This window comes from Euprymna scolopes, chromosome 21 (assembly GCF_053919585.1).
Source record: "Euprymna scolopes isolate OS-2025 chromosome 21, ASM5391958v1, whole genome shotgun sequence".
Lineage (NCBI taxonomy): Eukaryota > Metazoa > Mollusca > Cephalopoda > Sepiida > Sepiolidae > Euprymna > Euprymna scolopes.
The window spans coordinates 15,208,675-15,236,361 of NC_136502.1; the positions used below are offsets into that span (position 1 = coordinate 15,208,675).

The window sequence follows — 27,687 nt, forward strand, 5'->3', positions numbered from 1 at the left end:
GTGTATATGTATGTATGTATGTATGTATGCCAATGACCGTCTTCAGTGTAATGTCTACTTGAGGGTGTGAATTTGCTAACAGGACTAAAAAGTCATCTTCGGGCACATAGACTCAGTGACTGAAGGAGTGACACTCGTCTGACAAGACGTACACTCATCATCATGTCTGCTTAAAACTTTCGACAGAAGCGACGGATTTTCACGAGATCGGTTTAGAAGTCGACTCTTCGGACGACAAATATCGAAAAATTGGCTAAAAACATTATTCTCTTCATCCTCTCTTGGCACTTTTCTACAGGGAGGGGTCGCTCTTTTCGCCGATATTTTCGAAAGTCATCCCCTCTTTTGGATTGTCTAGACAATTAAAACCTAGGCATTTTCCGGTTTGGCGATGGACGCAACAGCAAACACATCACGTCTTTTTTTCACGTCCTTTTACGGGTTCGAGCCTGCCTGACTACTACCACTTTTTTTTTGCGCTCGCAATTTTCCTCTTCCTCTTCTTTTTTTTTTTTTTTTTTGCTCAACCAACACTCTTACACACACCTCCACTTTCTTTCCGCCTTCGCCTGCCTGCCTACTACAATTTTTTTTTCTTAACACAAACCTCCAAACGCCTAACATCCAGGCTAGTATACTAATAAATACGAAACCTGTATTAATCAAAATATCATATTTGAGCGTATTTTACAACCGTGCAATGCCGGGAAGCCTGTTAGTATATATATATATATATATATATATATATATATATATATATATATATATATATATATATATATATATATATATATATCATGATTTTCTTGGGCGTACAAAACTTTATTAAGGTAATCATGAAGGGAAGACGTATTCCTTCGGAATTCATTTATATTTAAAAAAAAGACAGAGGAGAAAAGGAAAATAAATAGCGACTAAAAAATTAAAAGTAGGGAAATAGAAAAAAAAATCAAAACGAGTCAATTGACATGTTTCGCCCTCACTCATCAAAATTGGAATCGAGGGATTTATTTTTTAGTAATTTGTTTTCCTTAATGATAAAATCTAAATAAAGAAGAGACGGGAGCAAGAGCAATCATATGGGGATGAATTTTCGAGGCTGATCACGTTCAAACCCAACAAGCAGTCCATTTGCTTACAAAGGGAAGGCTTCCTAAAGCGAACGTGAACAGTCTCCAAGACTTTTAGATTATATACGGAGTGAGCTCGACTCAATACGGAGAAAGAGTCGATGCTGAAGTTCGTTGCACAATCCCGGTATTTAATAAAGTGTTACGTTATAGCGGATCCATATGTGTTGTTTACAGCGTCGGTAGGTAGGAATGTTTCATTCCTGATTTTGCTCGGTACATGTTGTTGTATGCGACTTACCAATTTTGAAGACGTTCGACCTACGTAGTCGGCACCGCAACCACATTTAAATGAATAAATGGCATTACTAATATGATGAGGGGGTAGAACATCTTTTTTATTGGAAGCCATTAATGGTTTTGTATTATACACAACACGAACATTTGAAGCAAAATAACATCCTTCAACAGTTGAACTAATTTGTTTGGTGAATTTTTCACTTACTTTCCCCAACCACGGCAATCGAATATAAACCGGACATTTATCCACCATATTGGGTTTTGTTCGTAAAAAATCTGCTCTTTTCCTTTTAATGGTGGTTTCAATTACATCTAAACGATACCCATTATTGGACAAAGCATCTGTAATTGTATTTAATTCCTCATCCAATTTTTCTGACGAGTAGATCATTAAGGCACGATGTGTTAATGTCCAAATTAAATTATATTTGCGCTTGTTAGGGCAGAATGAATCCCAGCGTGTATACAGCCCAGTGAATGTTGGTTTGCGATACATCAATGTAAGGTAAGTAGATGGAGTTTTCGTTACAAAAATATCGAGAAACGCCAGGGCGGAATTATCTTCACTTTCATATGTATACTTTAACGCCGGATGCATAGTGTTTAGTAACGAGAAAAATTCGTTTGCCTCCGAATTACTATCAAATAGGCAAAACGTGTCGTCTACGTATCTAAAATAGACCAATGATATTATGGGTCCGGACATTAATTTTTCCTCAGGGAATCCTGCAAAAATGTTGGCCAAAGAGGGTCCCAACACGGAGCCCATCGACACACCATCAATTTGTCTTTATATATATATATATATATATATATATATATATATATGGAAATTTAATTAACTTTCTTGGATTTACTTTTTTGGATTTTACCGTCATTGGATAATTTACCTTTCACCAGACTATCCATTCACGTGAAATCACCTTTTTCTTCACCATATTCCCTCTGCTTCACTTTTTGTTATCAAGTAAGATCTTTGATTTACTTGCAGTTTCATCAAATACTTTTGTATGCAAAATCCGATCCCGCATTTTGCTAATTCCTACTATCTGATGAGAAGGAAAGTATTTCTTCGAAACTCCGTGGATTAAGGACTATCTACTTATTAAGTGTTTACTTTTCAGATTAAATATGTTTTTAGCTCTTTTTCAAAGTGTTTTTGAACATGTTTTATTAACTATTTGCTCTTATTATAAGCTCTATCTCCTATTTGGTTTTATCGAGCTTTTACATCTGGTTGAGATTACTTTATAAATATTAATTTTTTAATATTTATAATATACGTTAGTTTTACCATCTTGGATCATTTTGGTAAATTTAATTGTAATTTATATATATATATATATATATATATATATATATATATATATATATATATATATATATATATATATATATATAACCACAGAATTCGCGCATAAGCCTAACGAATCCTATAGTGGTATTCAGTGTAGCTTAATCGCCATATATATTTTATAAATTACTATATATATATATATATATATATATATATATATATATATATATATATATATATATATATATATACAGTTAAAGCTGAAATTATGGGCACCCTTTCAATTTTTACGTTTTTTGGAGAAAAAAACATTTTTTCACTAATTATTTTTTTTATTAAAGTGTTGATGAACATTTATATCGACCATCTACAGATCTCCTGAAACACTTTTAGTTTATTATAAAATATTCAAAATAAATATTATTAATGATAACAAAAAAAAACAGACGAATTCAAATTTATTGGCACCAATGATATTAATCATAGAATTCACGATATTTTATGCAAAATAATACATTTTTATTATGATTTGGGTATTGCATCATCTTCTAGAACGTTCCAAAGGCTTCTATAAATAACGTGCATTAGTCAATCCTTCACTTTATCAATAACACCAGACTGCAAAGATGGCTAAAATTAAGGAACACAGTTTCGATGTTTGACAGAAAATAATGGATGCACACTTGAAAGGTAATGGATACAAATCCATTTCTAAGCGTTTTGAAGTTCCTGTGTCAACAGTGAGAAACATTATCAAGAAGTATGGTGTTTTCAATACGATTCAAAACTTGACGGGTCGAGGCCGAAAAAGAAACTTTCTCCCAGAACTGTACAACAAGTCATTCGAGAAGTGGAAAAGGACCCGAAAACTACTGGTAAGAAAGTAGTTCAACAATTGAGCGATCAAGGTATTGAAATTTCTGTTCCGACATTGACGAGGGCACTGAAGTCACACGGAATTCAGGGGTACCGACCAAGGAAGACTCCTCTCCTCTCCAAGAAACATGTTAAATCCCGCTTAGAGTTTGCATAGGAGTTTATTGACAAGGATTCAACTTTTTTGGGTTCAGTTATATGGTCAGATGAGACTAAAATGTAACTTTTTGGCAGCAGAGATGTGTCGTTTGTGTGACGAAGAAAGGAGAAGTCTTCAACCCCAAGAATACAGTCGCTACGGTGAAATATGGTGGAGGAAGCCGTATGTTTTGGGGTTGCTTTTCGGCCAATGGCACTGGAAAACTTGTCACTGTGGATGGCACCATGAGGCAAGATCAATACATTAAAATATTGACTAAAAATCTGAAACCTTCTGCAGAAGCCCTGAGTCCTGCAACTGGGTCTTCCAACAGGACAATGATCCAAAACATACGGCGAAATCTGTGAAGAAAATGAGTTTTGGATAATGAAATAAACGTCCTGAAGTAGTGAAGTCAAAGTCTGGACTTGAATCCAATAGAAAAATTGTGGGCTGTGGTGAAGGCGAACGTGAAAAGAAGGAAACCAAGGAACCTGACGGAATTAGAAGATATTGCCAAGGAAGAATGGTGTAATATTCCTGTTGATGTGTGTACGAATTTAGTAATGTCGTATAGAAAACGTTTGGAAGCTGTTATTAACAACAAAGGCTTTGCAAGTGGCTATTGATAAAGGGTGTCAATAAATTTGAATTCGTCTGTTTTTTGTTATAATTAATAATATTTATTTTGAATATTTTATAATAAACTAAAAGTGTTTCAGATCTGTAGATGGTCGATAAATATTCATCAACAGTTTAATAAAAATAATTAGTGAAAAAATGTTTTTTCTACAAAAAAAAAAAAAACGTAAAAATTGAAAGGGTACCAATAATTTCGGCTTAAACTGTTGAGTGTTGAGCATATTGAGAAGTGATACACGAATTACCATTAGCATATAAGCGACGCTCTTTTTGTAAACAAATTGAGCGGAGGTATTTCGGACGATGTCAAAACATCGTTAAATTCACTACTCGTTCAGCAGCCGCCAATAGCGTAATGGTTAGGAGCATTGACTGCCGTACAGACGGTCGGGTTTCAATCCTGGCTTGAGGTAGTTACTTGTGTAACCGCACTGATGAGCTGCGAAATAGTAATGTATGTGGATGACTATATATATATATATATATATATATATATAAAGATTCAGAAGCGCCTACGCAAATGCAATTACGTTTCAGCAACCGTTAAGACCGAAAGATAATAATTTTATAACATCTTATATAATTTAAGCTTTTTCATTATCTTTTGGCTCTGACGCTGCACAAATTTGTAATTAAATATGTATATAATATGTATAAATAAAGCTCTATTTAGGATTGAGAACTTTTGACAATTTACTCGTTTTAAGTTCATGTTGTTAATATATTTGAACTTTAATATATATATATATACATATATATATATATGTGTGTGTGTGTGTGTGTGTGTGTGTGCATGCGGCACAATCACGTTTGACACACTAGTTTCTGTCGGATTATCGAAGTTAAACAACGATGAGCTTGGCTATTTCCAGATGGGTGACTATTTGGGACTTACAGGTGCTGTATGTGCTCTCCTAGGTGTGGTTGCGGATTGCGCGACGGTTGCCCCACAATTACACATGCAGCTGCCCTAGGAACGCTCGAGCGTGCGCGCGTGGCATAATCGCGTTGACATATTCGTTCTTGTCAGATCACTGAAGTTAAGCAACGTTGAGCTTGATTAGTACCAGATGGGTGACCTTTGAGAATTTTAGGCACTGTATGTGCTCTCTGCTTATCTCGGCATTTGTTTCCATTCGTCCTGTACATACACTTCACTTGCCATTGGTATTTAACAATATCGACTCAGGAGAGGTGTGGTTGGGGATTGCGCACCTCCTGCCACAAAAAAATTTCACGCACAGGCACCGCTTCGTGGGTATCAATAGTCTGTCAAAGACTGAAGGAGCCTGTTTATATATATATATATATATATATATATATATATATATATATATATATATATATATATATATATATATATATATATATATATATATATGTTGATTGTGTAAGCATAAAATACTAGTGCCTGTATAGATAAAAAGAATACTTATTACTTAGTTGTAATTATCAAGTCCCTTTAAGATTAGGATAAGCATGTGTAAAAACTAAGTCGGAAGTATAAATTAAGAGGCAGTCAATAAGCATTAATGCAACGTTCACGACTTCCGTCATTTGAATACTCTTGATTGTTTAATGTATCCGCTCGAATTGAGCGTTTATTAGTTATTAATTCCCTTCGTTCTCGTGGCAATTGTTTGGTGGACTGGCTTAGGAAATAGAATCAAAGGTGGCCTTTTGGCTGGGTTCGAATCTTTTGATCGGCCTGAATTGGCATTCTACACTGATGATTGTGGAAGCATGAAACTTTGGAAAAGAAGAAATAATAATAATAATAATAATAATAATAATAATAATAATAATAATAATAATAATAATAATAATAACAACAACAAGAATAACAATATATATGTGTGTGTGTGTGTGTGTGTGTGTGTGTGTGTGTGTGTGTGTGTGTGTGAAAATTGATTAATCGCACAGGTAAGAAATTCATTTTTATAGTATGAAAAGGTTAGTAATTGCAATTAAGAATAGAAAACTGGATCAAATGTTTGAAACATGTCTTCTTCCTAAGATTAAGGGTGGTGGTGTTTGATCAACACTGCTGGGGAGCCATGATGTAATATACTGTTTTGTTTTAAATCACCCGAAACAGTGTTTCATGGTAAACAACTGATGATCCCTTGAAAAATAAATTATTGGTATTATAGTAAATTCGAGAGCGAGTTGATGCAGGACTTACTGACTAGATGGTTTTCTAACGAATGATAAAAAATATTTTTTTGTATAGTTTTAAAGGTTAAAAACTTCCAAGACTATATATATATATATATATATATATATATATATATATATATATATATATATATATATATATATATATATATATATATATATATATATATATAATTATTTTCTACTAATGGCCCAACAGATTACGGATTATCTATTATATAATTATCTATCTATCTATCTATCTATCTATCTCACACATACTCTTCTCCATTTTTTTTTCTGGAACATGTGATACAATGTGAGTGATTTTTAACACATTTAAAATCAGACATTTCACCGCCAATGCTCAGATACTTATTTTGCTTCAATTGAAATGAATGCTTGTCTCAGCTTTCTCTCTATTTCTCCCTCTCTTCCTCATTTTCTCTCTCCCCATCTCTCTCTCTTGCTCTCTCTTCCTCTGTGTCTATTTTCCTCTCACGACCGAACTTTTATCTCATTTTTCTTTCCCTCTCGTTTAATTAATGTATCTTCCTCTTTTTTTTTTATCCTGTTACCTTTATTTACTCTCCCCTCTCCCCACCCTATCTCTCCCACTCTCCCTCATTATGCAATACACTTCCATTTCTTGTAATTTATTTTCCCTCCAAAGATTTTGGCTTAATTTGTTTATACATTTTTTCTTTCATTTTAAAGATTTTTTTTTTATTTTTGTGTTTCGGTTGGTCTCTAGGAAGGACAAAAAAAAAAAAAAGTGATATTAATGACATTTTTATCTTGAAATCTTTTTTATTTCATTTTTCTCCCCAACTTTCATTCTTTATATAATCAGACATTTTTTTATATTTTCTTTCCTTTTTTTATTTTTATTTTTTGCTTTTGTTGTCTTAGTTACTTGCCCCTCCCCCTCTTCCTCTACCCCCTCCCATCTTTACTATTTATTGCACTATTTTTTTATTTTCATTTTAACAATTTTATATTTATTTATTCGTTTTATCTTGCTTTTCTTTATATTTTATTTTCTGAGCTGGTCGTTTGGAGACAGAAAAGTAAAATTAATTAAATTTTTAACTCTATTTTATTTGTTTTTTTTTTCTTTGCTTTTCTCAAGTTACACCCTTCCTTCCCGCCTTACAGACACGTATCCCTTTTCCTTAATTCGTTTATTTATTTTTCTCCCTCTCTTTTATGCCTCTCTCTCTTCCTCTCAGCCCCTCCCCCTATCTCTTTCTCTCTGTGCCCCCTTTATTTTATTAGAGAAGCTTTTCTTTTTTTAAAACTTACCTTTCTTTATTTTTTTTTTATTTCGTTGCTTGTACTCCTCCCCCTCTCTCTCTCTAATATATATATATATATATATATATATATATATATATATATATATATATATATATATATATATATACAATAATAATTAAATACCTACAGGCACTAGTGTTTTATCCTTTCGGGAATCTTCAGTGCAGACTGCAGGGTGTCACGATTAACACCAATCGATAGATTCGAACCCGGCAACACAAGTCATGTCTGGCTTGATTAGCAAAGACCGCATCCATTCAGCTACCATTAACCGCGTGAAATAACGTTGAATTTAAACATTTTAATTTCAAATGTTCTTTACGTCAGTCATACAGTGATCTAATCGTTATACGATGATCTATACATAAGAGCTAAATTGACCGACTTAATTCAACTGAAAGTGCTCAACGATAAGAAACGAGTTTCTTAAAGGGGCTGACATTCATTTACTATAATTATATATATATATATATATATATATATATATATATATATATATATATATATATATATATATATATATATATATTAACAGTCTCTTCTTTTATACCATCGTTTTATTTTGTTCATTTTTCCCTGTTTTTTTTCTTTCTTTCTTTTCAACATATACGAGGACTGTTCCAAAAGTGACTCTTCATATTATTTTATTGAAAAAAGTTGAAGTGCTACGAAAACGGGAGTGGTACCATTAAAACGAACAACCTTTTGCGTTCCAGAATTTATTTTTCTACATAAGTCATCACCATTCTCAATGTAACGTAGTGCACATGACCGCGTGAGAAAATATCAGCAGCAGCCAAGGATGGCTGGCTAGCGAATAGATTAGCAGCAGCAGCATTAGCCGAAAAACGCACATATGCAAATTAGTAAGTGTGCGTAAGTTGGTGTAACAAGAAAAATAAGAAAAAGAACATCACGTGTTCGGGGCAGAAGCAAAGTGCGGGTCAAAGAAAATGGACGTCTAATGTCGAGGACTAGAATAGGTCGAGTGTGGCCAGAGGAAATAGAGACAACCAGGCTAGATGGACATGTGGCACTGAGGGACTTTTTAAGCGGTGTCAAGACGGGAGAGTAATAAATGCTTTTGTTAAAAAAGAAAAAATGCCGACCTGGATTTTTATTTGTTTCTTCTATTTGTGTTTAGTGTAACGGCCACGTTCCATCAATGCACTTCTGACAGCCTCTTTTGATCCCTCAGTCGCCACTCTGAAATCAACGAACCCATCCTCTAACTGTGCTGATGTCAATTGCATTGGCTTAGTAAACGTTTAACAAGCGCCGGTGAATATTGATTGGCTCAATTTTTTCTGCATGGAGGAATTTAATGACGCATTCCTGCTTTTGACGCCCGTCTATAACAGAGGCTGCTTTCTTAGAGTCTCACATCGTCAATATCTGCAACAGAGAGATGAAGCTTTCAATCATAAATGCGTAAATTCAGTCATCATAACAATGCAATTTGCAATCCGTTCGGATCAATTTTGGCAGAATAAAAAATAGGAGGCATTACTTTTGGAACATATGCATTCCAAAGTTATTGTATTTTAGATATTATTTTCCTGGCATGATGTTTCATTCTATGTGTGGTATTTTTATTATTATGTGTTGTCTTCTGAGGATGATTTCATATGTGATAATCTTTATCCTCTTTTCTCGAATCATTGTGTAATTGGAACTGATGCTGAACAATTTTCTTGCTTTCGTTCGACTTTGAACTTTTGCTATATCGGCCTTTGCTGATGAAGAGATTTTGTAGCAGGAAAGATTAATTTCATCTCAGAAACGACTGCACACCTCACTGTTACTGATGCTGAATTCTGTAAACGGATGTAAATAGATATGCCATAATTTGTTTATTTTTGAACTAATATATATATTACAATAGAAAAATGCGAGTATGAAAAGTAGTTAAGCTTAAACATGGAAAAGTAAAGGACTAGTTGTTAAAACTGGAAAAGAAAAGGACAAGATATTCTAGTAGAAAATATAAATTTATAACTTAAAATATTGCAGCATTAAGAATTGATTATATAATATTAAATTGAATTAAAAAAAAATTAATGCTGCAATATTTTAAGTTATAAATTTATTATATTTTTTTAGTAGAATATCCTGTCCTTTTCTTTTCCAGTTTTAACAACTAGTCTTTTACTTTTCCATGTTTAAGCTTAACCATATTACTTTTCATGCTCGCATTTTTGTCTTGTAATCCATGATTTTTTCCAGGCTTCCAGTAAATTCACTGTTCTTTGTTTGATTTCAATTTTATTTTTTGCCCCCATAAACATAACATCATACGCATATGTAATAACAATGTACGGCATCTGCTTTCAACAAAATCCCTTCAATTATCTCCCTTTCATTCTTTCATCCTGTCTGTTTCACTTGTTACTTCTCTTTTCGCAACAGCAGTGAATTAGTAGCAACACTAGTCGCAGAAGCGACGTGGTTGCTTTGGAAACCAGTCATAAAAAACATCGCTCACCTCCTCACGTTTCTTTTACGATTTTTTAACACCAGTAAATTCATTATAACTTTTGTTTTACTGAACAAAAATTGAATTTTTTTTTTTCACAATATAGTTGAGAAGGTGATCTATAAACGGTAATAATTGTTTGAAATTTAGTCGAAAATGACTGAACGGTGAAGCTTTAAAGCAGTTCTAAATGACGAAAATTGCCACTTAACCGTATATTCAAACACGCTAGTGTTTGAATGATATATATATATGTGTGTGTGTGTGTGTGTGTGTGTGTGTGTGTGTGTGTGTGTGTGTGTGTGTGTGTGTGTGTGTGTGTGTTCCAGGTCAATATTTTCCAGAGTTGAAGTAATCAGTGAGGTGTGACAGGGTTAACAAAAAAGTACTCAATACCGAAGTAGAGCGAAGTATATTTTTTATTTGTTTTACAAAAGCATTTATATCTTGCTACACATTCATGAACGTGTTTTGGTCAGCCAGTTACAAGTAACTAAAGAACTTTTCAGACGATATTGCTTATATAAAAGCTTAGTCTGTAATCTCAACTTACATTGCAGACTAAACTTTTGGATAAGAAACATCGCCTGAAGAGTTCTCTAGTTACACGTTCATAAATGTGTAGCAACATATTAATGCTTATATAAAACAAATAAAAAGTGTGTGTGTGTGTCTCTCTCTCTCTCTTTATATATATATATATATATATATATATATATATATATATATATATATATATATATATATATATATTAGTGTTGGGGTGATTAATTGGAATCGAGAATCGGAAAAATCAGAAAATTTATGGGTATTGGAATCGGTATCGGAATCAGAAAAATTGGTGCCTATTTTTTTTTTATGCCAAAACGATTCTTTTAATTGTCTTCCTTTTATTTGATTTTGTTTAAACCAAAATCTTCCATTGCTGGTTTTAATGATAAAATAATAAATATTTATTGATTTTAAATTACCAGTAAAGCTAAAATCGATAGATCATCCCCCAGAAGTGTGTTTTGACATTTAGGAAAATATCTGCATATTTAACATACGTTTTTTACAAACATCGGGGAAAATAACAATCTTATGGTTGAATAATTAGAGATTTATGAAGAATCGGAATCGGTAATTGTATCGGAAGTGGAAATTTAGCACTTTATCGGAATCGGGGGAAAAAACATTGGAATTGTTCAATCACTAAAATATATATATATATATATATAGACGTATTTTTTTTGTTGATTTTTTTAAATGATATTAAGTTTAGCGTCTTCACCTTGAAGATCCGATTTTTTTTTCTGTTTTATTTATTTATTTTTTTTTTAAATTGCCCATTTTTTTTATTTTGGACGTAAACAAATAATATTTTTATTTATTTATTTATTTTTAAAATAGTAATCTACGTACATGCATGTTTCGGGGCCCTACCCCTCTTCAGCGTAGCCTGACTGTTATTAGGAATCGAACCCTGGACCTTATTTATTTCAGTCCAGCGTCTTATCCATTACGCTATGATGCCATAGACGATTTACTGTTTAGTTTTTATAGTTTATATATTGACGTATTTTTTTTTGTTGATTTTTGTTAAACGATATTAAGTTCAGCGTCTTCACCTTGAAGATTTTTTTCTGTTTTTTTTTTTTAATTGCCCATTAATATTTTTATTTATTTATTTTTAAAACAGTAATCGGGGGCCCGAAACATGCATGTACGTAGATTACTGTTTTAAAAATAAATATATATATATATATATATATATATATATATATATATATATATATATATATATATATATATATATATATTTATACGTATATTTATTTATTTATTTATTTATTTTTAAAACATATATATATATATATATTTATACGTATATTTATTTATTTTTAAAACAGTAATCTACGTACATGCATAAATAAATAAATAAAAATATATATAAATATATATATATATATATATATATATATATATATATATATATATATATATATATATATATATATATATATATATATACTTAATCAAGGATGATGAATAGAAAGAGGAATAAAAGTTACATATAACTTTATTATACCATCAGAACAATAAGAAAAAGTTAAGGGAAAAATTAAGAAAAAACCCTCTTCAGACCATGACATTTCGAAGCTAAATTCTTCTCATCAGAAGAGGAGAAGGGCCAGGATTATACAAGATTCAAATATAGAAAAAAACTGGCTTAATGACATTTTAATTACTATTTACCATATTATCCAATTCCTTCATTCTAATATCATATCTAAATGTCATTAAACCAAAACCTAAAGACATTGAGGCAACTACGATAACCATTAGGCCAGCTTCCCACGTTCTTTTAAAAGTGTTTTCAAACCTACTTATTCTTAATGTGAGGAATCTGTCATTTAAACGATTCAGGCATGTGCAGTCATGAAACAGTTGACAAAGAGATAAAAATACGATACCTCCAAGTACCAATTCTTCAATTCTGATCCCTTAGCAGCACTTTTTTTTCCTGAATAAAAACTCAATTAGAAAGTTTTCCACATGCCTGAATACCTTATAAACCAAGTTTCAAGTCTGTAGATTCGTTGAGTATATAGGTTGAGAAGTGTCCTCCAACACACACAAAACACACATTCTCACTTTATATATATATATATATATATATACATATATATATATATATATATATATATATATATATATATATATATATATATATATGTATATATGTGTGTGTGTGTGTATGTATGTTATTATTATTATTATTATTATTATTATTATTATTATTTATGTAAATACAGTCATACCTTACTATGATGTGCACACCGTTTCAATCATATTTAATTTCATCAGGCAAGAAAAATTAAAATACAAAAATTAAAATTTCTTGCCTGATAAAATCAAATATGATTGAAACGTTCTGCACATCGTAGCAAGATATGACTGTATTTACAAAAAGAATGGCCTCCGGGCCGGGATCAAAGTGTAACATCTGTTCCGGCAGATACTGCACTTAAGATAATTTGTACCAGTCAATGGAGGGGAAACCCTCTATACTGGGACAATTATTATTTTTGGTAACCAGAGTGCCCCCTTTTTGCCTACTTTTAGGGGAGCTGGTTTTTACCTCACATTAAAAACGGCCTTGTGCCTAATTTGCTCAGTGGGGGAGCAAATAAACACCATCTGTTCCGGCAGATACTGCACTTAAGATAATTTGTACCAGTCAATGGAGGGGAAACCCTCTATACTGGGACATTTATTATTTTTGGTAACCAGAGTGCCCCCTTTTTGCCTACTTTTAGGGGAGCTGGTTTTTACCTCACATTAAAAACGGCCTTGTGCCTAATTTGCTCAGTGGGGGAGCAAATAAATACCATCTGTTCCGGCAGATGCTGCAGGCTATGACTAGCTATGACTAGCAAAGACCAGATGTGGGGGCAACCCCACATGCCTGACCTTTAACCAGCTCCCATTTCCCACCTCTCGGGAGCTGGTCCCCTTTTTCCCTTCCCCCTCCCTTCATCCCTCACATTAAAAATCGGCCTTGTGCCTAATTTGCTCGGTGGGGGAGCAAATAAATACCATCTGTTCTGAAGATGCTGCACTTAAGATAATTTGTACCAGTCAATGGAGGGGAAACCCTGTATACTGGGACAATTATTATTTTTGGTAACCAGAGTGCCCCCTTTTTGCCTACTTTTTGGGGAGCTGGTTTTAATCCCACATTAAAAACGGCCTTGTGCCTAATTTGATTTGGTGGGGAAGCAAATAAATACAATAAAGAATAAAAAATATATATATAATTTGCTGTCTTTGATTTTGAGCACTATCAACGACCCTTGTTGAAATTATTCTTAAGTTTTGAATATCTTTCTACCTGGAATATATATATATATATATATATATATATATATATATATAACTACTTCATTTACTCACATAAATTTAATATACGAAAGTATAGATTTATGCGTAAACTTTAAGTATTTACTTCAAAAGTGCTCAATACGTAGGTAGAGCTAGTTAGTAATTTATAAAATATATATTTTATAAATTACTATATATATATATATATATATATATATATATATATATATATATATATATATATATATATATATACTAGCAAAAGTACCCGTCGTTGACTGGGTTCAAAAATAGCCTACAGAAGGTTTGTAAAGAGATAGCTTTGAATTTGGGGGTATCAAAACCAAAGCAAAATATGATGAAAGTAAAAATAAAATAGATAAACCCCATAATTTATTATACCATACCTGTTCACACTGAAACACTTATCACAATATTCTGTGGATCTATATTAAAAAACCTTGTTAAACTTTGTGACATATTACCATTCTATGGAGGTCAGGCGCGAACGAACACTCCATAATTTTATTATACCATATTTCTTCAAACTGAAACATAATTATCAAAGTATACATACGCAGATAGATATGAAAAGTCTTTATTAAAGTTTGTGCCTATTTCCATTCTATGGAGGCCAGGCGCGAACGCAAACCCCACAATTTTATTATACCATCTCTATTTAAGTTAAAACATACTTATCAAAGTATTATTATGTACATCTATATCAAAAACACGTACGAGGTGCGTGCAATAAGTAATGCCCCTGACTCACTTCCAGTTGTCTGATCTGGCTGAAATTTTGCATGTGCAATGATTTATATCTCTACAGGTTATGTGGCAAATTACAGCTCTGAACTAATTGTGGTTTTTGTTTTACAGGTGTTTGAACTGAGTCAGGTGTGAAATGGAGCCTGTTGAATGTCGAGCAGTGACCCGGTTTTTGTATTTGAAAGGACGCATACCACAGGAGACTTTTGATGAAATGAAAGAAACTTATGGTGATAATGCCCCATCATATGACCTTGTAAAACGCTGGCATCGTGAATTCAAACATGGCCGGAAGTCTGTAGAAACAGCTCTCAGACCTGGTCGCCCCCTTCTGCGATTGATGAGGCATCTGTCCATAAAGTTGAGGCTGCCATTTTGGAAGATCGGCGCATTACTATTCGCCAAATAGCCCAAGATGTCAAGATTAGTACAAGGTCTGTGGAAGCTATCATTCATGACTATTTGCATATGCATAAGGTGTCTGCCAGATGGATTCCCAGGTTGCTCACACCATTCCAGAAGCAAGAACGTGTCGAGTGCTCGAGGATGAATTTGGAGATGTGCCAAGAAGATGAGTCAAAGTTTTTCAAAAGACTGATTACACAGGATGAAACCTAGTGCCATCACTATGATCCAGAGACCAAAGTCCAGTCAATGTAGTGAAAGCACTTGGACTCACCACCTCCAAAGAAGGCAAGGGTGTAGCCCTCCACTGGCAAGGTTATTCTCACAGTCTTCTGGGACCAGGACGGAGTAGTGATGACAGATTTCCTGGCAAAGAGTACCACAATTACAGGAGACTATTATGCTTCACTTTTGAGGAAATTGAAGGAAGCTATCAAAATCAAGAGGCAGGGCAAGATCAGCAAATGTACCCTCCTCCTGCAGGACAACGTTCCGGTCCACAACTTGCATATCGTCATATCAGAAGCACGGGCGTGTGGTTATGAAATCCTTCCCCATCCCCCCTACTCTCCTGAGCTTGCACCCTCTGACTTTCACCTCTTCCCAGCCATAATGTTGTTTTTGAAAGGAAAGCGTTTCCTAGATGATGCAGCCTTGATTTCTGAAGTCACGTCGTGGTTGGAGGGACCAACCTGGAGTGTTCTACAAAAACGGTCTCCAGAGTTGCATCAAACAATGGTAGAAATGCATAACTCTGGGTGGTTCCTATGTAGAGAAAGACCAATAACTGTGCCAAGTTTCGTTGCTCTACTGCTATGGGAAGTGGGTCAGAGGCATTACTTATTGCACCCCCCTCGTAAACGTTTTTTTTTAATTTTTTATTTCCATGCTTTGTGGACCAGGCGCATATGCAGACCCCACAATTTTAATGAATCATCATTATGTCAGATCTAACATATCCATTCCTGTGTCTCGATGCATCTTCTATCATTATATGTGATCAATTTTCTAGAATAGTCAACCATATAGGAGCCTATTCGTGACCAGACACACCACACACACAGACGTTCAGCTTTATATTTTATATATATATATATATATATATATATATATATATATACTAGCAGGGGTGCCCGGCGTTGCTCGGGTGTTTGGAGGTGTATGCTGTGCAAAAAAAGCAAAAAAACAAAAAAAATGGGTGATTTTTTAAAACTTTGACCCCTATTATGACCCCTTAAAATTTATAGTTTCGGGCTCAAATCACTTTATTAAGTTAGATCCAGGTTCAAGGAACCTATATCTAAATTTTCAAGTGTCTAGACCCAAAATTGTCGGAAGAGTTTGGTAGAGTTCTTAAAGGTCAAATCGTTGAAATTTGACCCCTTAACAGCCAAATTTCTGGCTGACACCCGTCACATCGATTTTCCCAAATCTCAGTACCCGGTATGTCAAATTTCGAGTCTATAGACTAAAAATTGACAGAGTTATTGCGTAGGGAAATGTACACAGACACACAGACACACAGACAGACACGTTCACTTTTATAGATATATAGATATATGCATATATATATATATATATATATATATATATATATATATATATATTCATATATGTATATATGCATATATATATGCATATATATATATATATATATGCATATATATATATGCATATATATATATATATATATATATATATATATATATATATATATTAACAATTATTTTTATAACTATTATTACTAGTGTTTCGTGCTTCAGCAATCATCAGTATAGGAAGTGATAATTACTGATCAGGAAATTCTTATCCAGTCACAAAGACACTCTTATTTTCGCAGACTAACATTTGTACCGGAAGTTCACCGGCAATTAACACAAGAATTGTAGTAAATAAAGTGTTTATAAATGCCATGCTGGTGGGCATTCACAGTAACGCTCACACTCATAGAGAGAGAGAGAGAGAGAGAGAGAGAGAGAGAGAGAGAGAGAGAGAGAGAGAGATGGTTCATAGAATATTTATTGTGTTTATATAAAAACTCAATAACAAGTAAAGCTATATTTTTTATTTAGTATAAGTTTTTATTCCTAAAAATATTTTGGCTGCACATTTGTAGACATGTTTCAAGCTCCAGTTGAAAATCAGCTAAGCTTAATCAGGACTATGTGAATGATGTACGCAGTTAATTCGCGGCTCAATTCTCGATTCACAAACATGGCTCAAGTTTGATTTTACTTAAAGGTGCTTATAACTATGCTATTCTAAGACACTAGTGTTTCATACTTACGCAATATCTTAATTAAATTATACGACTTCATGTGTGTGTTTGTGTTTCTCGTTTCCACGTTACTTCCACACTATTATTTGTTCTTTCTTATTACTTGATTAGCGAAGTTTAAAAAAATTCATAAAATAATTTAATTACACATTTAAAGTAACTGGAATTAATTATTAAGTAAAGAAATCAGTCATTTTTTTTTTCGTGTACTCCCGGGCAACGCCAGATATGTACATCTAGCATTGCGATAAAATATAGCTGCTTCGTCATTTTAGGACGCGTCAGTTTATCTAAATTTTAAACTGGGACGCTAGTGGTTGACTTCTGATGTCCTACTGACTGGACCACCAAAGCTAGCTCTTCAGTGTGGCTAGACGTTGCGTTTTCGCGCTGTGATTTGAGACCTGTTTACCGGGCCACTTGCAATTTTAACCAACAGTGGCAACACTTTGATCAGTACGCTACGACACTTTGCTCCGATGGTAAGTGATATTATAGAACTTAGTGCATTTTTGTTTAGATAACTACAACCGGTTAACTAGAGAACTCTATCCAATGTAGAGGAATAATTTTTTTACGCTAAGTTGAAAACGGTTATTTTCGTCCTGGACTTATTCTTGCCATTAAATGCCAATTAATAAGCTGTGCGCTGTGCGGTTGGAATTGTGCAACCTTTGCTTCATTATATAATAGATTCCCCGTGCAGGCACCCTTAATGGGAATATCCATTGTTTTACAAGACTTAAAGGAGGCCAACTAATATATATATATATATATATATATATATATATATATATATATATATATATATATATATATATATATATATATATATATATATATATAAGCGCATGCACTCTAGTCCCTCTCTCTCCCTCTCTATTTCTCTCTCCCGCCATCCCTTTCTCTCTCTCTCTCTCTCTTTCTCTCTCTCTCTCTCTCTTTCTTCTCTTTTCTTTTGCCGTGCAGCTAACCTAATTCCGCTATTCGTTTCTATTTATTTATTTTCTCGTTTTTTTAACTCGTTTTTTTTTATTACCATTTCGCGTTTTCTCTTTATTTTTCTCATTATCCACCAACCTCATCCCTCGCTACTCTCTATATTTGTTTTCTTGTTTTTTTTTTCTGATTTTTTTCTCTTTTTTCTCTCTAATTTTTTTCTTTTTCTTTTTCTTTAGTTCTTTTTCCCCGTCTTCTTCTTCATCTTCTTCTTCCCACTCTGACTGTGTAATGTCGAACACACAGACACACTCACGGGGAATAATGCTCGTCTTGTCTACGCCGAACGAACCAACTCCGCAGTACTGGCTCAGTGGCAGAGAAGGGTACAAGCTACCTTCCAAGTCTGAGGTTCCAGAGAGAAAAACATTTTTGGAGTAGAGAGAACAGAACAGGCTTCTCTTTTATTTTCTAAATCTACAGGAAAAAAAAAAAGTATTTTCTTCAACATTAACAGCCTTTTAGTAAGTATAGTTTCTTCTTAAAAAAATATCCATATTGTATGTGTGTGTGTATGTATGTGTGCGCGCGGGCGCGCATGTATCTATCTATGTGTATATACATGTGTGTATATGTTTTTGAGATGCGTATACAATACATGTATGCTTGTATCTGTATGCATGTATATGTATTTCTGTAATAATTAGAGATGTAATTTGTCAAACTTATATATATATATATATGTGTGTGTGTGTGTGTGTGTGTGTGTGTATATATATATATATATATGTGTGTTTGTATGAATATACACCACTCTCTCTCTCTCTCTCTCTCTCTCTCTCTCTATATATATATATATATATATATATATATATATATATATCCACATATATTCGTATGTATATATTTATAGACATATGTATGTGTGTACATATATTTATATGTGAAGGTATATGTGTGGTGTGACTGTGTGTGTGTGTGTATGTGTTTAATTGTATTGGTGTAGTTTCCTAGATATATAAATCCAACGAAACTCCGATGTTTTTCTAAAAGTGCTTAATAACAAGCGAAGCTTTAATATAGTATACTTTTAATTACTCCATAAAAATTATTGGCTATATATATGCATACATGTTTTGCAAACTAAAAATGTACGCACATATGTAGCCAATAATATTTGTAGAAATAAATAAAAATTATGCTGAAACTGGTATAGTGTAATAAATGGATTGTGTGCTCTGTGTTCCGGGGTATGTTTTTCTGTTGTGTTGATTGCATCCCTTTAACTAATATCCTTGCAAAAAATATGAAGCTATACATCCCTCCAACATATATGAATTAATAAGTAGGGTAAACTAGACTCTCAAGCCTTGGTTGTGAAACTTCTCTAGGAGAAAGAACACTATGAATATGCACCAGTGTTTTCCCTGTTTGTCCTGATATTCTTTTTAATCACAAAAACACTGGAAACTCAATATATATATATTGAGTTGTGTCGGGCTACTGCATCATTAAATAGTAGGGTAGACTAGACCGTCAAGCCTTTGTTGTGCAACTAGTCTAGAAGATGGGAAACTCTGAAAAACATTAGATTTTCTCTGTTTTTCTCACATTGTTTACAATCGTTCTAGACTTCTCCTTGCTAATGGACCCAATCGGTGCCGGTTAAAGAAAGATGCAATTTGGTGGTTGTGCAGCTATTACTTAGCTACAAACTGCACATGCAACCAACTTAACATGAGATGTGCATTATCATACTACGAGTTTACATACATAAATATACGAGGGTCGTTCCAAAAGTAAAGCGGTCTATATATTTTTAACTTAAAAAAGTTGAAGAATTATGAAGCCATGAATGGTACCATTAAAACGAGCACCTTTTGTGCTCCAGAATTTATTTTTCTACATAGTCACCAGCATTCTCAATGAACTTTTACCAGGAATTTAATGACACGTCTCTGCTTCTGATTCACGTCCATGACAGGGTTTGCTTTCTTAGAGTCTCACACTGTCAATATCAGCAACGGAGAGATGAAACGTTCGGGTGATGAATGCATAAGTTCAGTCATCATAACATCCCAAGATACAATCCTCTCTGATCCATTCGGGTGGAATAGAAAGAATAGGAGGTGTTACGTTTGGAATGCCGCTCGTGTATATAGACGTAAACATAGGCATTAAAAATATACATGCATTTGAAGATTGAACACTTTAAGTATGTTTTTGTGTTAATATTTCTATATGGTTGGTTTCTTTGGTTATCAGTTCATTTCATACACACAGCGATTCAAACACACACACACACACACACACACACACACACGCACGCACACATATATATACATACTCTCAAAGATGGGCCTATAGCTGAGGACCTCGGAGAAAGATTAAATCTGAACTGTATAGATAGATATGTGTAGAACAGGAGACTTCGTTGCTATGGTCACATTGAAATAATAGATAAGAGTCCTTGGAATAGTAAATGAAGAACAGTTGAGGTAGTGTGTTCAGTTAGCAGGGGAAAGCTAATAAAACATGGGAGGAAGTGATAAGGTTAGATTTGAGTAAAAATAAACACTTGGTCAGAGAGAAGTTTGTTTGGAAGTTAATTTCTAAAAGCAACCCAATGCATGCCAACATGTAAAACAGACGTCAAACCGAATATGATGATCTCGAATATATATATATATATATATATATATATATATATATATATATATATATATATATAAAAAATGGGTTAGTAAATTCCAACGAAAGAAAGATGTATATTTAAATAATATATATATATATATATATATATATATATATATATATATATATATATATATATATATATATATAACTACTTCATTTACTCACATAAAATTAATATACGAAAGTATAAATTTATGCGTAAACTTTAAGTATTTACTGCAAAAGTGCTCAATACGTAGGTTATAAAATATATATGGCGATTAAGCTACACTGAATATTCCGCGTTTCATCTACTCTAGGACTCTTCCGGCGAAGTGGATGAAACGCGGAATACTCAGTGTAGCTTAATCGCCATATGTATTTTATAACTTACTATATATATATATATATATATATATATATATATATATATATATATATATATATATATATATATATATATATATATAAACATTGTAAGGAGTTTATGCGGATTGATCAACGTTTCAACATTTTTATGTTTCGTCAGGACTCCAATATACATATATATATATATATATATATATATATATATATATATATATATATATATATATATATATATATATATATATATATGAGAGAGAGAGAGAGAGATTTATTAAATAAGTTCAAATGTATTGAACTAAAAAGATATTTTTCAAAAGTGCCCAATACATATATAGAGTTTTCATAAGTGCCTATGTATGTTTTTTATGTTTATATTATTTCACTTTATATATATATATATATATATATATATATATATATATATATATATATATATATATATATATGTATATACTTGTGTGTGTGTGTGCTAGAATAATATCTGTACTAGGACAGATTAAAATTAATTTTTCAACTAGCAGTTCTGCCCAACTTTTATGTCCCCTTACGAAAATTAAAATCAGAATATAATGATATCAAACCTTACGTGCATTCATCCTTGGAATAGTAAATGAAGAACAGTTGAGGTAGTGTGTTCAGTTAGCAGGGGAAAGCTAATAAAACATGGGAGGAAGTGATAAGGTTAGATTTGAGTAAAAATAAACACTTGGTCAGAGAGAAGTTTGTTTGGAAGTTAATTTCTAAAAGCAACCCAATGCATGCCAACATGTAAAACAGACGTCAAACCGAATATGATGATCTCGAATATATATATATATATATATATATATATATATATATATATATATATATATATATATATATATAAAATGGGTTAGTAAATTCCAACGAAAGAAAGATGTATATTTAAATAATATATATATATATATATATATATATATATATATATATATATATATATATATATATATATATATATATATATATATATATATATATATAACTACTTCATTTACTCACATAAAATTAATATACGAAAGTATAAATTTATGCGTAAACTTTAAGTATTTACTGCAAAAGTGCTCAATACGTAGGTTATAAAATATATATGGCGATTAAGCTACACTGAATATTCCGCGTTTCATCTACTCTAGGACTCTTCCGGCGAAGTGGATGAAACGCGGAATACTCAGTGTAGCTTAATCGCCATATGTATTTTATAACTTACTATATATATATATATATATATATATATATATATATATATATATATATATATATATATATATATATATATAAACATTGTAAGGAGTTTATGCGGATTGATCAACGTTTCAACATTTTTATGTTTCGTCAGGACTCCAATATACATATATATATATATATATATATATATATATATATATATGAGAGAGAGAGAGAGAGATTTATTAAATAAGTTCAAATGTATTGAACTAAAAAGATATTTTTCAAAAGTGCCCAATACATATATAGAGTTTTCATAAGTGCCTATGTATGTTTTTTATGTTTATATTATTTCACTTTATATATATATATATATATATATATATATATATATATATATATATATATATATATATATATATATGTATATACTTGTGTGTGTGTGTGCTAGAATAATATCTGTACTAGGACAGATTAAAATTAATTTTTCAACTAGCAGTTCTGCCCAACTTTTATGTCCCCTTACGAAAATTAAAATCAGAATATAATGATATCAAACCTTACGTGCATTCATCCATTTTGCGGACTGTATCCTCATACTCATAGTTGTTGTTTTACCACATTTCGACCAATTAATCCTCTGGCCTTCTTCAGGTGATAAACCGCAACAGGATAGGAATGCGGAGTCTCTTAACTGTATCCTCAGTAATTACTGCCTTCCATAGTTGTTGTTGTCTCACCACGCTTTGACCAAATCATATACTGGCTTGCTTTGGCTAGGACTGAAACCGGTATCTTCAGACAATATTCACCTGAAACCGTAAAGACACAACGCCTCTATCCACTGTGCTATGATATTTAAACTTATGTCAAGAATCTTTATTCTAATTTTAATCAAAATTTATTATACCACTTGAATTCAAGATAATGTCTACAATGTAAGGCTTAAGCGTAAGGTGGTTGCAGAAGAAAATAGAAATTCAGAGATTGCGGATTAAATCCAATGCAAATCCGATTTATTTCAAAGGGATTTATTTATGAAGCTCAATGTAACTCCAAATCATATACAAATAAATGACAAAAAGTCCATATTCCAATGTTGATCATCTTACCGTTTATTTCTTTAAGTACGTTGAAATGCAAAATTCTTGACAGCACCTGTTTCTTAGCGCATAATATTTATTTACAATATTTTAAATCATTTAAAATCGTTTAAAATAATCCGAAGAAGCTAACATTTGAGGAATATTTTTTTTTCGTCTGCTGTTAAAATTTCACAGACACCTGAATGTTAATGAAGAGCTTCCAACCCCCGTTTTACCTCCATTTGCATAAAACTAAATTAAACTATATATAGCCTACATTTGAACCCCTCATGTTGTGTTCTCAAATTCATAATGATCGGTTAATTAGTATAGGCAAGACTCTTGTACATACAGATATATAAACAAACTTAACTTTAAAGGGATCTATTTATATTATTGATTCATTTTTAAACTAATAAAGCGATCATGTATACGAGGGACGTTCCAAAAAATATTTTTGAATCCAAAAGTTGAAGAGCTCTGAAGACGAGAGTAGTACCATTAAAACGAGCGACCTTTTGTGTCCCAGAATTTATCTTTTTACATAGTAACCACCATTCTCAATGCACTTTTGTCAGCAATGAACGATGGCTGTGCATGTCCGTCTGGAGTGAACATTGTCATATGAGGGTCGTTCCAAAAGCAAAGCCTACTATTTTTTTAATTCAAAAAATTGAAGAGCTATAAAGACAGAAGTAGTATCATTCAAACGAGCGACCTTTTATGCTCTAGAATTTATTTTTCTACATAGTCATCAATATTCCTTATGCACTTTTGCGAGTGATGAATGATGGCTGTGCATGGGCGTTTGGAGCGAGCTTTGTCATACGAGGGGCGTTCCAAAAGTAAAGCCTCCTGTTTTTCTTCACTCCAAGAGTTGAAGAGCCATGAATACGGTAGTAGTGCCATTAATACTAGCGACATTTTGTGCTTCAGAATTTATTTTCCTACATAGTAACCTCCATTCTCATGAGAGAGGTTGCTTTCTTAAGAGTCTCACACCGTCAATATCTGCAACAGATGAAACTTCCAGGTGATGAATGCATAAGTAAAACCAGACTAGTTCTCACAAAAATGAAACAGAAACTTCTGTGCAGTTTAATTAATGTATATTTACATTTAATGTGTGTATATATATATATATATATATATATATATATATATATATATATATGTGTGTGTGTGTGTGTGTGTGGAGGGGAATGTAATTCTTGTAAACAAAATAGCGATTAAAGTTTGGATACATTTGGTCGTCATGAAACATCGATTAGGTCAACTCTTTTCATATGATCCTCATACTTTCACTACACCGATGAAGACTGAAGGATCGGTCGAAAATTATGTACTTATGAAAAAAGTTTTTTAATTTTTTTTTATAATATTATTATTTTGTATTCCTGCACGTCACCAATTAAAAACGAATAAAGAAAAGTTATAAGCTTTTATACTTTTCGCATTCTTTTTTATTCATATATATATATATATATATATATATATATATATATATATATATATATATATAGAGAGAGAGAGAGAGAGAGAGAGAGAGAGAGATCTACAGACAACTGGTTCGTTATTATCACTCATCAGCGTGGCCCAGACACAGCCAACATATCAACCTCGATATTTGAAACCGTAACAACGAACATTGTAGCTAGATATCTTTCTTCTGCACCAACACGTCGACAAACACGTCGACAAACATAAAAAGAAATATAATTATTGAAATATTCTGTATTATTTAAAAAAATAATATTCGTAAACTCTTGGACATTCCCCTCCACACACACACACACATAAAATAAATGTGCAAAACACGTAATCAAAAATATGTGTAGGAATTCGGCCGAACGTGAATTCTTGTAAACAAAATAGCGATTAAAGTTTGGATACATTTGGTCGTCATGAAACATCGATTAGTTAAATTGTTTACCAATCTGAAAATAAGAAAGACGTATCAGTAGTTTATATATATATATATATATATATATATATATATATATATATATATATATATATATATATATATATATACTAGCAGTTCAGCCCGGCTTCTCTCGGGCCCTATGTACTGTTCATAACTTTATGTGCATATGTATATATATATTAAAAAGTTTGACTCATGTCTAGATAACCTACATCTAAAATTTCAAGTGTTTAGAACCAAAATTGGCGGAGGAGTTTGGTAGAGTCTGCAAAGGTGAACTCTTTTCATTTTGACTTCTTGGCAGCTAAAGTTTTGCCCAAAAACTGATTAAAAAGCTGCATGTTTGATTACCCTTTATGTAAAATTTCAAATGTTTAGACCCAAAATTGGCTGAATAGTTTGCTAGAGACTGCAAAGGTCAAATCTTTTGAACTTTGACCCCTTGGCAGCCAAAATTTCGGCCAAAAACCGATTAAAAAGCTTGCCCTATGTCTGAATATACTTTATGTAAGATTTCAAATGTTTAGACCAAAAATTAGCTGAGTAATTTGGTAGACACCGCAGAGGTCAATTTTTAAAAAACTTTGACTCAAATTTTGACCCCTTAACATTTATTGTTTTGGGCTCAAATCAAATTAAAAGGTTTGATCCATGTCCAAGTAACCTACATCTAAAATTTCAAGTGTTTAGACCCAAAATTGGCAGAGGAATTTGGTTGAGTTTTCAAAGGTTAAACCGTTGAAATTTGACCCCTCGACAGCCAAATTTCTGGCCGAAAACTGATTAAAATTTTTTTCCCAAATTCATTACCCCTTATCTCAAATCTCGAATCTGTAAACTGAAAATTGACAGAGTAGTTTAATAGAGAAACGTACACACACACACACACACACACTTGAGTGCAAATAACGAGCCATTATTCATTGCAATTTTTCCCTGCGCATTTTGAGAAAAAAAAAAAACATAATCTCTCAGCAACGGCACAAATTCAAATACGCCCACACACTTTGCTCAAAATAACAAAAGTAAAAAGTAAAAATAACTTATTTTTGGCGAACGTAGTTGGAAGCACCATCACGTGACACAACCAGCCAATGAAAAATTAAGAATATAATCTTTTTTACGAATTTCGAAAAGCTAAGATAGCAGCAGGAGCGGCCCCTTTCTGGAGCCGGTCTGAATTTATAAAAAGAGCATTTTGTGCACAAACGAGTCAGTCGACCTTTTGAGCATGGCGTAAACATCTATGTCGACCCGTCCGCGTTTGGACGTTAAACACGCGTACGCACAACAATTAATTCTTCCACGTGGAGATGGACTTGTTACCCTGATGGACTCTTTTTGCCCTTGTATATCTCTCTGCTAAGTAAGCGAGAAAAAGAACAGTTTCTTCTTTACATAAAAAACATTTAATTACCTCATTCACCGTTTCACAAAGAAAACAACCTTTTCTGTTCATTTATTTACTTTTGTGTAATTACCTTATTATTATTGTTGTTGTTAAAAAATAAATGCGGTTCATTTAAATCTGAAGGAGGTGTCGTTCGTTTCATTCTCATTCTTTTATTTTATTATTATTTGTTTTGGGCGAGGAAATTTAATCTCACTTAAATTTCTGACCCCCACTACAATTATTATATTGTACCTGATATATAGTAGTAATTTCAAAAGTTAAAAAAAGATATGACTTTAGTGCTATCAGAACCCAAAACATTTAGCTCTCCAGCAGCGTTTGCTGCCATCTGATTTTAAGGACACATGTATATCAAAACTTTAAAAATGAACACAGTTAAACGTATAAATTGGTGTTGGTACAATTAATCGGAATCAGGAATTGAAGAAATCGGAATCAGTATCAATATCGGAAAATTTTATGCCTATGTTCCAATGCCAAAAATGATTCCTTTAATT

The 27,687-nt window shown here is 32.5% G+C and overlaps 1 protein-coding gene across 4 annotated transcripts in view; it reads left to right on the forward strand.

Moving 5' to 3' along the window:
* The window catches only part of LOC145242004 (uncharacterized), a 221,542-nt gene that overhangs the window by 126,266 nt on the left and 67,589 nt on the right, over positions 1-27,687 (forward strand). For 2 of the 4 annotated variants that reach the window (XM_080104891.1, XM_080104892.1), the window contains exon 2: positions 18,774-19,058. The exons of the other annotated variants lie outside the window; for them this stretch is intronic. The gene's annotated coding sequence lies outside the window, so the exon portion shown is untranslated. The remainder of the gene's footprint in view (positions 1-18,773; positions 19,059-27,687) is intronic. 4 annotated transcript variants of the gene reach the window in all.